This window comes from Cyanistes caeruleus, chromosome 1 (genome assembly GCF_971803275.1).
Source record: "Cyanistes caeruleus chromosome 1, bCyaCae1.hap1.1, whole genome shotgun sequence".
Taxonomy (NCBI): Eukaryota; Metazoa; Chordata; class Aves; order Passeriformes; family Paridae; genus Cyanistes; species Cyanistes caeruleus.
The window spans coordinates 13,447,170-13,460,640 of NC_141701.1; the positions used below are offsets into that span (position 1 = coordinate 13,447,170).

Genomic DNA, 13,471 nt, shown 5'->3' on the forward strand with positions numbered 1-13,471 from the left:
TTGCTCCTGGTAAATTGGCTGGTAGGTAATTCAGAGTTGTCTGGGGTATTTATGTGTGACATTGCACTGGGACATGTCACTCAGGGGTCACAGCATGCCTTTGAGCTCAGGTTCCACCCCATCTCTAAAGAGCTCTCTTCCTGAACAAAATGAAACTGGCAATGTCTCAGGCAGAAAAGCTGACATGGGTGTAGGAAAAGTGTCTACCTTTTCAGCTTACTCTTTTCTTCAGCTCTGAAACAAAGATGAAAACATCTACTTGTGGCAGGTTGGAAACCACTTACAGATGAGATTTCAAATAGAATGGATATATTTTAACAGCAAGGAGAACACCTGCTACAAAATAACAAGGCTTCTGATGTAATGTGTAATTATACCACATGTGTAATGGTTTTAAATCTAGGTTTTGGTGAGGGCAGACAGGTATTCAAAGAACGATTCATTCAGAACAGCCTGGACTCTTGTGTCCTTACTGGTCCTTAAGGGGTGTCCTGGCCATCAAATCCAAGAGGTTGATTAACATACTAAAGGCAGAAGTTTCAAGACTGTGGCTTGAGTGTGGTGCTAGAGGAGAGGGAGAGTAGTTTAGGAAAGGACAATGCCGAGTTTTCAAGGCACTTCCTGTAGAAAGGCAGAATGGTTCAGGCTGACAGGGGGAGTGGCATGAAGAAATATATCTTTGACTCCCAAAACTCCACACAAAAGTTCAAGCCTTTAATCCAGTCCTTCCAGCGATTCACATCACTCTGGCATTTGGCATTGAGATACAGTTCTTGCTTTTCTATGGATGTTATAAATTTAATCTCCCCTCCTTTCCTAATTTTCTCTCCCTCACTCTTTTTTCTTTTTCTTTTTTTTTTTATTTTTTCTTTTTAAATAAAAGTTCCATTTTGAGATTTTCTTTTCTCCAGGACAACACACCACTCCATCTGGCTGTGCCTTTTGACTACACTTCAAAATGAAACATAGTAGGCTGAAAATTACTTCCAGGCTCTCCAAGAATCAGGTGGCCCCAGCGCATTCAGGGGACTCTGGCTAGGACTGAGTCAGCAGAAGCACCCACATGTCTTCCTGGGGGGAATGCAGCTGCAAAGCAGAATACAAAAACAAAAACACCAACAAATGAGAGCTTCCATGTCAGCCAGCTGAGTAATAGGAACATTTCCACAGCACACAGGACACTCTGCTCTTATTCACAGTGTCCAAGAAACACAATATTCAGCAGGTCTCTTAATTACCATGTAGTATTTTTGCTGTTTGATGCCATTTTAAAGGCAAAGTAGAAAGTTTCTGCTGTTAGAATTAAAAAGAGTTCCTTAAAAGTGTGGGGGTAATTGTATCTTCTTCTTTAGCACATTAAGATCCTAAGAGCCAGCCTCTGAAACTTTACATGCAGCTCCTTTTAGTTAACTCAGGTTAAGTCTTTAAGGAACTTCTCAGTCCCCAAGGGGAATAATGAAATGAAGAACAAACAATAGGGAACAGCATTTGGACCTGGTGTCTTGAGCCTAGGAATCCTATATAAAACTTCTTTCTTCCTCCTCAGCCCTGCCACTCTTGCAAGCAGAAATATTGCTTCCAGACTTGCCACAGGACAGCTCCTGCCTCCAGAGACATCAAATAACACCTAGAAGTTCCTCCAAACTAAATTCATACTCAAATGTGAATACACTGATTTTTTTTTTGACAAAGACCAACCTTGCCTCTTTATCCTCATTTTTTTTTTTCCATCTTGCTACCCCTTTTCTTTTCTTGAGGAATTTTGGGGGAAATGTGTATGCTCAGCTGCTTGTTTCTCTCCCAAAGCAGAGTAACTCCCCTAAGACATCCCCATTTCCTTTCCCTTTCTTGGTCTTCACAAACCTGGCCACACAGCCAATCTCCAAGTACACAGATTCACCTGGGACCAATGTGCTGGCCAGTATTTCATTCTCCAATGACAGTAGCCAGTAAATACTCATATAAATCCAATTATTTTTCCTCTAAAGCATCTGAAAGTCACATGACTTATTCATCAGACTAAAATTTCATATATATTTCATTATCTCTACCATAAGAAAAAAAAATTGTTGTTATAATTCCTTTAATTCCCAGTGAAGATCATCAGTAAGTCAGTGCAACTTATGAAAAATTACCAGTTAATAATATAATTTTTCTGACCAGGCTGTCAGCTCTTTCTGCTTAGATAAAAAGAGATTCCTGTGCCTGTCTTCTCAAGACTTCTTCTTTAAAAGAAGTTTGGTTCATCTGTTATCATAAAGCACAAGGTAAAGCTACTACAGTGATAAGAATAAAAACCAGTAGATCCAAAGAATTTATGACTGCAAATATTTTGGCTGCCCTGTGTATTGCTAAAAACAGGAATTTCTGAAAGTTTCAGTTCTTTTATCATGTCATTATCAAAATTAATATTTATTGGAATCATAGGAGTATCTGTTATTCTGCATATTCTGTGCAATAGAACTGAAAATAGTTAAAAATAAAAGAATGTGGATTTTATTTCTTGTAAAGTGTTTCAATGAGAATATTGAAACATTTAGTGCTTGTACTATATTCTTCATGTTGTGGCAGAACAATGGCACACATTCAGGCTCCCATGAGCTACATGCATCCCTGAACTCCACTGATATCCCTGTGTGTTGTTTGGTGACAGAAGGGTACAATAAATTGCTTGGTTGTGGAAATGAAGCAAGTTAGCCTTTCATGTAAGTTTGAAGTGCCTGAGAAAAAACAAGACTGCAGCACAAATGTTTGTTCAGCTCCCATGGTTTTCAAAAACATTGACCTAAAAATGAGGCGTTTGCACTGGAAACAGCAGCCAAAGCCCACAGCAGAGCACAGCATACGCAGCGGTCGGGCTGCTCACTGCCTTTTGCACAACTGCAGGTTGGGGAAGCCAACATCTGCAGTGCAAGATAAATCCCAGGAAACACAAATGGTTTGGGCATATTTTAGGAAGAGGGAGACATCTCCTGGACGAACCATGGATTTGCTACTCACTCTTCTTTATCCTAATAATACACGAAAAAAGTTACAACTATGTGCAATATAGTTATATACCAGATAAGAGGAGTTCTCCTGGTTCCGTATTTTATGATTTCAAATGGATTTGACACATCAACACAAAGTGTTGTGTATTTGATATCAAGGGGAAAAATAACAGTGTCTCCACAAAGAAAAGATAAATAGTTTTGAGAATTCTGTATGGATCCTTGGAAAGAAACACTGGGTCCATGCCCTGTTGGAATTACCTTTTCTCGTGGCCAGCATTACGGCAGAAGATGAGGCAAACATTAATATTGGATCTGGAGTCAACTAAGGAGCAATCGTGAGAAGTTATTCTGATGGATGTGGCAAATCCTGCAGAATTTTCAGAGATTTACAATGAAAAGAAATGAACAGGTGAAGACACATGAACAATGAATTCAGAGTCAGTGCTGGTCAGTTGTGGATATCAAGGACTTGCACCCAGATCTCTCCTATCAGGATTTAACAAAGTTACTGCACATTAAGAACCCTCAAAATTCAAGCTATCAGAGAGGCACATCAGCCTACCTGTGTACCAGCTTGCTTCCCTGAGGTGTACCAGCATGCTCAACCTTCCTCCATCTCATCCTCCCCCTCTTGACACTGCCTCATTTGCACTACAGCTGCAGCCTAGGAATCCTCCCTCCATATTAAAATATTTGGTTAAGCACCTAAACAGTAGTGTGAAAAATCAGCTTTTGCTGTCAGTCCAGAAACAAAAGCACACAAAACAGCTGCAGACAGCAAGTTATTGCGCTTTCTTTGATGTTTAGGTTGATAATAATATTTATTTATGTTTCCTAAAGCAACTATTAGATAAAAGCACAGTAAGACTAATGCAGTGGTATTCACACCACTCATCTGACCCAAGTGAATCGAGTGTAGATGAAACTGTTTGCAGTGAGTTCAGAATATTAGAGTGTGAATAATTTATTAAGTAACAGCTTATTTTTCTAAGGGCTTTCAAAATCATATGCACTTTCAATATTGCTTCGAAATTCTCTGTCCCTCATCAAACCTCCAATCAGGCTTCGTGGCCTTGATTGTTACAATGTTTTTCAACAAGTTTCCAAGATACATTATGGGCTCAAGGCATTGGATATCACTTGTCTGCTTGTGGCTCAAATCTCTCCAGTTTAGTCACCCACTATGCTCTCATCTTGGCACACACTGGCACTTGTCAAAAGGCAGCTCAAAAAGCCACAAATGCATTGGCTGCAGAAGATGCCTTTCTAGTATCTCTTGCCACAAAATGACATGACAGAATCAAGGCAATTTGTGAAGGACTGATCTCAAGGTGGTTTGCTGCAGCCTCTGAAAATTATATCTTTGTGCTGACAGGGCAATTCCCACCCTGCATGTGTCAGCATCCACGAGAATTCTACTCCTGGAGGAACCTAAGTTGGTACACCCAAGCAAGGGACTTTGGCCAGACTCTGCTGCCTGGTTGTGATCCAGACTCATGAAAACCCCATTTCTTACAATTTTATATGCAAAACCAGGCTATGCTGGGGAGCACAAATGAGACAATCTTTTTAAGAATAAGTCACAGTTATGGCTGGGCACTGGAACAGGTTCCCCAGGGAAGTGGTCACAGCACCAAGCCTGACAAAGTTCAAGAAGTGTTTGGACAATATTCTTGGACACATGGTGTGTCTCTTGGGGATGGCCCTGTACAAGACCAGGAGTAGAACTTGATGATCCTTTTCAACTAACCATATTCTGTGATTCTGTGGCAGACAGTGAGGGGCAGTCCAGTGTGGGCACAAGCAAAATACATTTGTGTATATATGTGTATATCTATATATCTCCTACGGGACAGAGAGGGCACTCCTACTACCAGGACTTCTTGCCTTCCACTTTAGTATAACTCCAACCCTTTCCAAAGCCAAGATTCATAGACCTGCAGTGCTCATTTTCCTCCTGCTAAGAGGTCCCCATCCCTAATACTTGCTGCAAAAATCTTCCTGGACTTTTTTTGTTGCTGTTATTTATCAGTCAACGAAGAAAAATAAAGGTCTCATTACCGATCCCTCTCCCTAGGACTTGAGTCATTTTAGATCTGTTTAATGGTAACAGTCCTAACAGCAGTTTTGCTAACTGCAGTAGTTGTCAGTTTGGGGTTATTTTGCTAGAAGAATAGAAGTGTGAAGGATATTGTAGTGATGCCTCTGGTTTTCTTTCTTGCATAACCATTTATCATTTGCATTTTATTATCTTTTTGATTAATGATTTATTCTACTTGACTTGTAAAAAGTTGCAGCAGTTTCCAGATTTCATTCTCTATGTGTCATTAAATGTCATGCTGTCTTTCCATTTCTCTGCCTGATAATGATGAATTATTGTAGCAAAGCCTCATAGTGAATTAATGCATTGGCCATATTGGCTTGTAATCCTTAACAGGCCTGTAAATGGAACAATCTTGAGTTTTAAGACTTTATGAGTGACAGGACATTTTTAAACATCATGTAGCCTATGAGATAGTATGTATGTGATTTTAATAAAGCCATTATACTGGACTGCAACATTTTTCTGATGGGTCCCTTCCAACTTCCAACAATTACAGCCTGTTCTGTAATTCTGTGATCCTGATTCTGAATAGTCAATTCCTTTTCTTCTCTCTGGGAGCACACATTAAAAATTCTTGTTCTGAAGATTTCAGAGTCAGTCCTTAATAGCAGAGGAGCGGTTGCTTTTGGTGATCAAAAAGGATATTTGGTGTTACACAGAATGGAGAGAAGCAAGCAGATCTCTTTCCTCAAAATGCTGTCAGATCTCATCAAGATGTGATAGAAGTTCAGTTATCTGAAAGCCACAGTCCTCACCACCTATGAACAGAAATGGCCACACAACACTTTTCTGCAAGGAAATACATTAATCTCGTTGTGTGGCTGTGACCCCAGTCTGCCACTCAGGGCTGACTGGCTTCCTCTGCACAGCTCCTGATACAGCACCAAGTACCAGGGTTAGGCACTCTCAGTGCTCTCTTATTTTAATCCATTTCCCACGCAAACCTCTTTGTCCAAGTGTCCTCTTGGAGAGCAGGTAGACTGCTAGCACCCTTTAAACTCAGAGTTTTGATTTCTAACTCTCTCACAAGCACTGTTTGTTCATCACTTGGAGCCTTCTGTCACTCGGTCTGGCAGACCAGGACGAGAGTAAGGGTCTCACCAGGAGACAGGGGCTGTGCAGGATGGTGGCTGTTTCTGCACATACAGGCAGCTGACACTCCAGAGGCACTGCTGTCATTTCTGTCACCCACCCAGCAGCAGCAGGAACAGCAATGCTGTTAGACTTTCCTGTCTCCCTGGCAGGAGTGGCTGGCCCCAGCCCCTCATCCTTGTTATACTCAGGAGTCTGAAGCCAGCTTCATTCTCCCCATAGGCAAGCCATGACTCATTATGTATAATTGAAACCATTCTAAGAACTATAGAATTGCCATGAGAAGTAGCCTGAAATATTTTACCAGTCACACTGAATGCACTTTTTTGAAGTGGTCCACCCAGTAATTTTGAAATGGCGTTTGCTCTAACCAAACTGATTCTTAGGGACAGGTTGTTCTCAAGGCTTGGATCATTAATTTAATTTCATGGGAAAAAAAGGCATATCACATATCATAAAAAGAGAAAATTGCTTTCAAATCTAATTTTGAACCTATTGCTTAACTAAGAAAATATTTTGTGGGAAAGTATTTCTTGAGACCTAGCACTTTCCCTCTAGGCCCAACAAAATCCCATCAGAGTTGATGTCACTCTGAATTGATAAAGTGCATGTTCAGTCATGCAGTTACAGACCCATCACTAAAACATTCCTATTGCTGGGTAGATCTCTGCACCATCTTCTTTAATCCTGCCTCACTGGAGTGAAATCTGCTTTCCAGGGAGCACTTCACTCCTAATGGCTCTTTTTTGCTTGGTGTTGGATACAAAGGATAAAGAACAAGGGACACCATGAAGGAACACTGCCCAAATCCTGTTCTGTCCAAGCTCGATCTGAGAATTTGACAGGTTTTCTGGAAGATGCTAACTACTCCTATTCATTGCAAACTCACAGAAACTGAAATAACAGTCTTCTACTTTTGAAACGCTCTCAGGGGACAGTGAAGAACAGTGTCCATATCTGTGTGTCAGTCAGTGGCTCTCTATAATTCCTCTCCAATATCAGAATCAATGGGCTATTTCAGAGCTGTAAAAACATGCTCATGCAACAGCCCAGATGTGGGCTCGCATTTCCCCAGCTACTGTGCCAATGCAGTCTTCAATTTCAGGCACAATGTATCAAGAGCTTATATCTGGAGTTGAAAACTCTTAGTTATTTGTTTATAACTTAACAGCACTTTGGAGCAGGAGTTTCTGAATACCCTTGACAAAATCTAAATAAAATTATGCTATTAAATATAAAGGAACAAATGTTAAAGAAAGAAAAAGAAATTACTACAACCTTGAATTTGATACACAGAAAAGAATGCCAGACAATACTTAATACATCACCAGGAGTAGGAAATAAGAAGATATTTCTTTATATATTTGACATGTTTCCATATATATTTATCTTTATGTTATACATAAAAGGATCCAAGATGTCCAAGTCATGGAATAACCAAGCATACAGCAGTTACAAAAACATGCACAGAGAATCATATTGCAGAACTGTATTTGTTTCTATACTGTGCTCCCCAGTGCTCCAGGCTTTTGACTGTGTTCTAGTTCAGTTGAATGCTTTATCTACACACAGCCAAAGCAAATAAATCAAGCTGGGCCCAAGCTGCCTGTGCAGAACCATCTGGAAGTCTCTTGAAGGTGTTCCCTTGTGGTCCTTTTCTGCTCTGGCTGTGTGCCAGGACATAAAGGATTACTGGGCAGATCACCTGCACTTCATGACATGGCACCTCAGTATATACCTCCTGCAGACCACACCTGACCCTGCACAAAGCCAATTTATGTTTCCTCATCTGCAGAAAATTGAATTGAAGACTGGATAAACTGTCTGCTAGTAATAATATCTGAACTGTATAAAAAAGTGCAATTACATCCTCTCTACTGATAGTGACCAGAGGCAGAGATGGAGCTATTTGTTTGGTTTAGGTTTCAAAAATGTTGGTAGTTGCTAATAACAATTTTATTGCTTACTTTCTCGTGCTTGCCTCTGTCGACCCGAAAGTCAAAAATAACCTTGAACTCCTGGTAGCCTGTCTTTTTCAAGGATACTGAATATAAAGAAGCATATACTAAATCTCAGATGTAATGTAGCTCTAGCCCAGGTCCTAATCTTCCAAGGAATCAAATAGTTTTGAGATGAGAAATGCCATTTTCTAACTGAGCATGAAACTGCAGGTTTGAGTCCTTGATAAAATGTGACTATCCAGGTGTGTCAACATTTCCCCTCTGCCTGAGGCAGGACCTATCAGTTCACAGTATCACAGCTGCCTGACTCACTTGCCTAGACAATAATATGTGTCATATCTGATTTAGTTGACATTCACAGTCATGTTTCTGCATCAATGCTTTGGACAGGAAACAGGATACCTTTGAATAGAAATTATGACTTGTAGTAATACATCTGTGCAGTTATTTGGCAATTTGAATACACAGTGTCAAAAAAATTCTGTAGTGTACAGGACAGAAAAAATAATTTCTTGTTTTCTCAAAGTTTGAACTACATGAAATGAATCTTTCATGAGAGTTTCTAAGGTATCTCTCACCATGGTGTGTCAGTATAATTTAGGAATTATGACATAGGAATGAACTAAACTAAAATCATCTCACAAGCTCACTAATACCTTCACATTGGCAATACCAGCACCATCAGACATGTCAGACATTTAATTTGACACCAGACACTAGAACAGTCTTGACCAAGTTTACTAGAAACATTGCAAACTCTGCATCCTTCCATCTGGAGTTTCTCAAATAAAAAAAGAAAAAGACCTGAGCATGCAATAATTCAATAGGATGAATTTACATCTCATTATGAGTCAAATCTGCGTGTATTTTTGCCATTTTCTTTAAAGAAGACACTGGTATTAACGTCCACACCATGAAAGACTTGCTCCCTCTATCTCTTACAGAAAGAATGATGTCCACAGGATATTAGGAACTCTGACTACTACAGAAATCTGTTAAATAATCCTATCTACAAAATTATTAAGAAGATAGGAAAGACTTTCCATTTCTTTTCCAGGTGAACACAAATGTGGAGCAAATCTATATCACATGAATACTCAGATAAGATTGATCTCAAGATGCCTCAGAGGACTTGGTTTAGAAATTTTATTTATCATAGAATGGTTTGGATTGGAAAGGGCCTTAAGAACCACCTAGTTCCAATTCCCCTGCCATAAGCAGGGACACCTTCCACTAGACCAGGTTATTAAAAGCCCCATCCAACCTGGTCTTGTACACTGAGAGGGATGGGACATCCACAATTTCTCTGGGTAGCTTGTTCCAGTGACTCATCACCCTCAAGGTTAAGAATTTCTTCCTAATATCTAATGTAAACCTACTTACTTTCATTGTGAAGACATTACTCCTTAATATTATATGTCCCTGAAGAAAGTCCCTCTCCATCTTCCTTGTAGGCCTCTTTAGGGACTGGAAGGTGTTCACAAGTGTCCCTGGAGCCTTCTCTTCTTCAGGCTGAACAGTCCCAAATTTCTCAGCTTGTCCTCATAGGAGAGGTGCTCCAGCTCTCTGATCATCCTCAGGACTTCCTCTGGACTCACTCCAGCAGGTCCTTCCTGTGCTGGGGACCCCACAGCTGGACACAGCACTGCAGGTGGAGTCTCACAAGGGCAGAGAGAGGGGCAGAATCCCCTCCCTTGACCTGCTGTTTACGCTGCTTTTGATGCACCCCAGGACAAGTCTGGCTGCCTGGACTGCAGGAGCACACTGCCAGCTCATACTGTGCTTCTAATCTGCCAGCACTCCAAGTCCTTCTCATCAGGGCTGCTCTCAATCCATGCTCCACCCCACCTGTATTCGTACTTGGGGTTGCCCCAGCCCAGGTGCAGGACCTTGCACTTGGCCTTTTTGAACTTCATGAAGTTTGCACAGGCTCACCTCTCAAGTGGTGGTGGCTTGGTGTCGATGGCAAACTCGCTGTGGGTGTCCTGGATCCCACTGTCCATGCCACCCACAAAGATGGTGAACAGTGCCATCCCAATGCCAACTGCTGAAAGCAGCACTTGGACATTTAGTAACATCTATCTTGTTTTTAATGCTAGGTGAACAAAACTGAGGAGAAAGGACTGGAATCAAAGTCTCTTTGGCATGAACCCGATGCTCTTGGCAGCATTTCAGCATGACTTAAGCAAGACTGAATATCTAAGATGATCATCTGAATTTAGATGATATCTGCATATTTAAACTTCTAAAGGTTGAACAAAGAATAGAAGTTCTGGGGTGCGTACCCTAGGTCAGTGTATCAGTGTCAAGCACAACTCAGCATTTTAGAAACAGTGAGTCATTCATCTAAATCCAAATCCCTGATTTTGACCTCAAAGTACAGGAAAAGCATCAGATTTACCAATGCTTTTGGATTTACCAATGCAGTCTCATTGAGACACCTAATCCATAATTCAGGGGACAGATGGACAACCTCTTTCATGTCTGTTGGTCAGTTAAGACATTTGCCCACCAACTGAATCTACTGAGACTGTTTTAGACAATTAGTTTCCCAGCTATGACATCAACATAGATGCTTGGCACTGGACAATTCTGCTGTGAAAGTGGGACAGATAAAATTCAGGGAGATCTTAGTTAAGCCAACAAATATTAGCAGAAAAAAAAAATGAAACCTACTTGGCTACTCCTATGCACATCTTAATGCTAAGGTTCCTTCAATCAGAAGTCACACTAAGGCTCCTGGAACACAACCCTCAAAGTTACTGTTAAGATACACGTGGGCTTTTTTTATTCTCCCTATACTTCTGCTCAGCATCCAAACTTGGATGCAGATGTGTTTTCATTATGTTGGACTCCTTTCCATTTGCTTTCCAACCTTTGTCTTCTTTTCTGCGTTGAGTTCAGCCAAAATCCACCATAAGTTACAGTGCTATCAGCTGGGGAAAAGTTGTATGGTGTAAATGTGTTGATGGTTCTGGTGACGGCATCACATTACAAATCAATTTGCTTCACTCATGGAGCTGAAAAATTACAGCATCAAGCCTAAAACCACTACTGTCAAAGACATCCTTGAGAGGCACGTACATTTCCTGTGTACTTTTACAATGTTCTTAGCCACAAAATTATTTCAAACAATGGTAAGTCCATTTTGCATCTTACATGGCACTTCAGTAAGATGCTAATTATTTGTCACAAACTCAGCCTTCAGACTTTTGTACCATTTTTTGTTCACAATTGCAAACCTGATCAGAGTCCACCAGAAATGGGTATGTGGCAGATAATGTCACTGCAGTAAATTCATTATTTTCTACTTTCCTTCAGTCTCTGTGGGATACTTACCTATCATCTCTTAGAGTAATCCATACCCTGTCTATAAAATCAAGGAACTCTTTGCTTTGGGACCATACTTTTGATTTTATTACTTTGTATTTCTTCACCGTGCCTAAATTTGCTCTCAGTTGTAGACTAGGTCCTTCATTTTCCCACATTCTATGCAAGTTTCAGTGTCAGAGACAAATGCATACAGTGCATTTTCTGTTTCTTTGAATTTAAGCGTGTTCTGAACAAAAATATTCATACTGTGCCTTAGAAAGTTTTTTACCTGGAATTTACAGCTGGCTTCCTCTACAAATATCAGTGGCACCTAGGTCTGGGCTGCAGAACCAGGAAAGGGCGACGTGCATTTAGCTTGGTGTGGCTACAGTGCTAAGCAGGAGAGCTAAACAAGCTGTTTAGGATAGCTAAACTACACTTGACACTAATACATGGAACCTCACAAAGGCAATTATCTTTGCTAAGGCTGCGCCTTTGTTTCCCTACCACCATGCCATAAAGGAACATGAACCTTCTGAAATACCAACAATGCAAGTTTCTAGGTCTCTCCTTGCACACCCATGGCAAATGAGGGACAGGGAATTATTACAACAGATTTCCAGTGAATCGTTTTACCAAAATCTCTTACATGCTTTAGAAACTCTCTTTCCACCATAGACAATATGACAAAAAACCTGAAGTTTACTTCTCCCTGTTCCTATTTCTCTGCCAAATGTTAGCTGTTTGATATGCTCTAAGCACATCTGAGAAATGCTTAGCAGTACTATCATATGTTTGCATGATCCCTTAGAAAAAACAGAAATATATGTTACAATGTAGCCCTTTACAATTTCTGCATATTCTTCAGGGAAAATGCACATCAGCATGTTCATTCATTTCATGTTTTTATTCCTACACCATTTAACACAGGTAAAAGCACCACTGTTTTTTGGAGCAACTCTGTTAGGATATATGTACAAACTTATCCCCAGTGCTTCCTCACAACACAAGTGGTGAAACAACCCTAACAAAATATTGTTCCCTTTCCAGCTATGTCTATAAAAGTTCTCTACAGGCAGGATTAACAGAACTGACTCAAGTTCTCCCACTTAAATCTGCCTTTTGTGCTTTGGCATATACTTGCAATTTGGTTCTGGGTTTTCAGACAAAGGAGCTATATATGTACATATGTGAGCCTGGTACACCTGGACTGAAAATCACACGGGAAATTAATGTCTATATTCTTATGAAGAAATTGTGAAATTCTGGGCAAAGTTTTCTCCCATCTTGTCGTGTAAATTTATCTGGTACAACCAAATGAAGAACAGCATAAAGAAGCCTGTATAACTTTCCAAATGAAAGGAAAACCATCTCAAAGTCCAGAATGAATTTCGAACATCTGCAACAATCCAAACAGGCAAAGCATAAGCTGAAAGGAAGGCCATGGAATTTATACTGTCACACTGTTGCTGCAGAGGACAATGAAAGCATGTCCCAGCAGCTGACATTGTGAAGAAACGAGGCCACAGGTTTCTGCTGGTATTCTGGTGGACTCCAGGAAGGGACTTTCCTAACAGCCCATGTCAAACAGGAGATCCCAGGCAGGTCACAGAGGCTGAAATGGAAGCTTAGCAGCATGCCTGCACTTTCAGGAATCACAATTAAAGCACTGTAGTTTATAAAAGCTCTGCCCCAGCTTGGCAGTGAGTTAGCTGCACTCAGAATTTGTTATTCCTGCTGACAGCAGCCGTTCTCCAAGCAGCAGTGGGTGCTTGGAGAGTGGGAGCTCACCCATGCTTCCCAGGGGACCCTCTGCACTGCTCCTGGTGCAGCAGGGAAACATCAGATTGTCTTCAAGCTACGGCACTTCCCACTGGTGGAAGCTCAGGTGGGGACTGTTCTGGGGGATTCAGAAAGCCATTTTCTAACTACATTTGTCAGGAATTTCTAGGGGGTAAATTTCCAACGAGACACACTTTTTAAAAATGCCACAACTTTACAAGAAGTGA

General features: G+C 40.7%; 1 long non-coding RNA gene across 1 annotated transcript; it reads right to left on the reverse strand.

Moving 5' to 3' along the window:
• Nucleotides 1–539: 539 nt before the first annotated feature.
• Nucleotides 540–11,890, reverse strand: LOC111925216 (uncharacterized). The gene is made up of 3 exons (XR_002862114.2): nucleotides 11,752–11,890; nucleotides 3,252–3,360; nucleotides 540–1,086 (listed from the first exon to the last, which is right to left on the reverse strand). It is a non-coding gene; the product is annotated as an uncharacterized LOC111925216 (long non-coding RNA).
• Nucleotides 11,891–13,471: the final 1,581 nt, after the last annotated feature.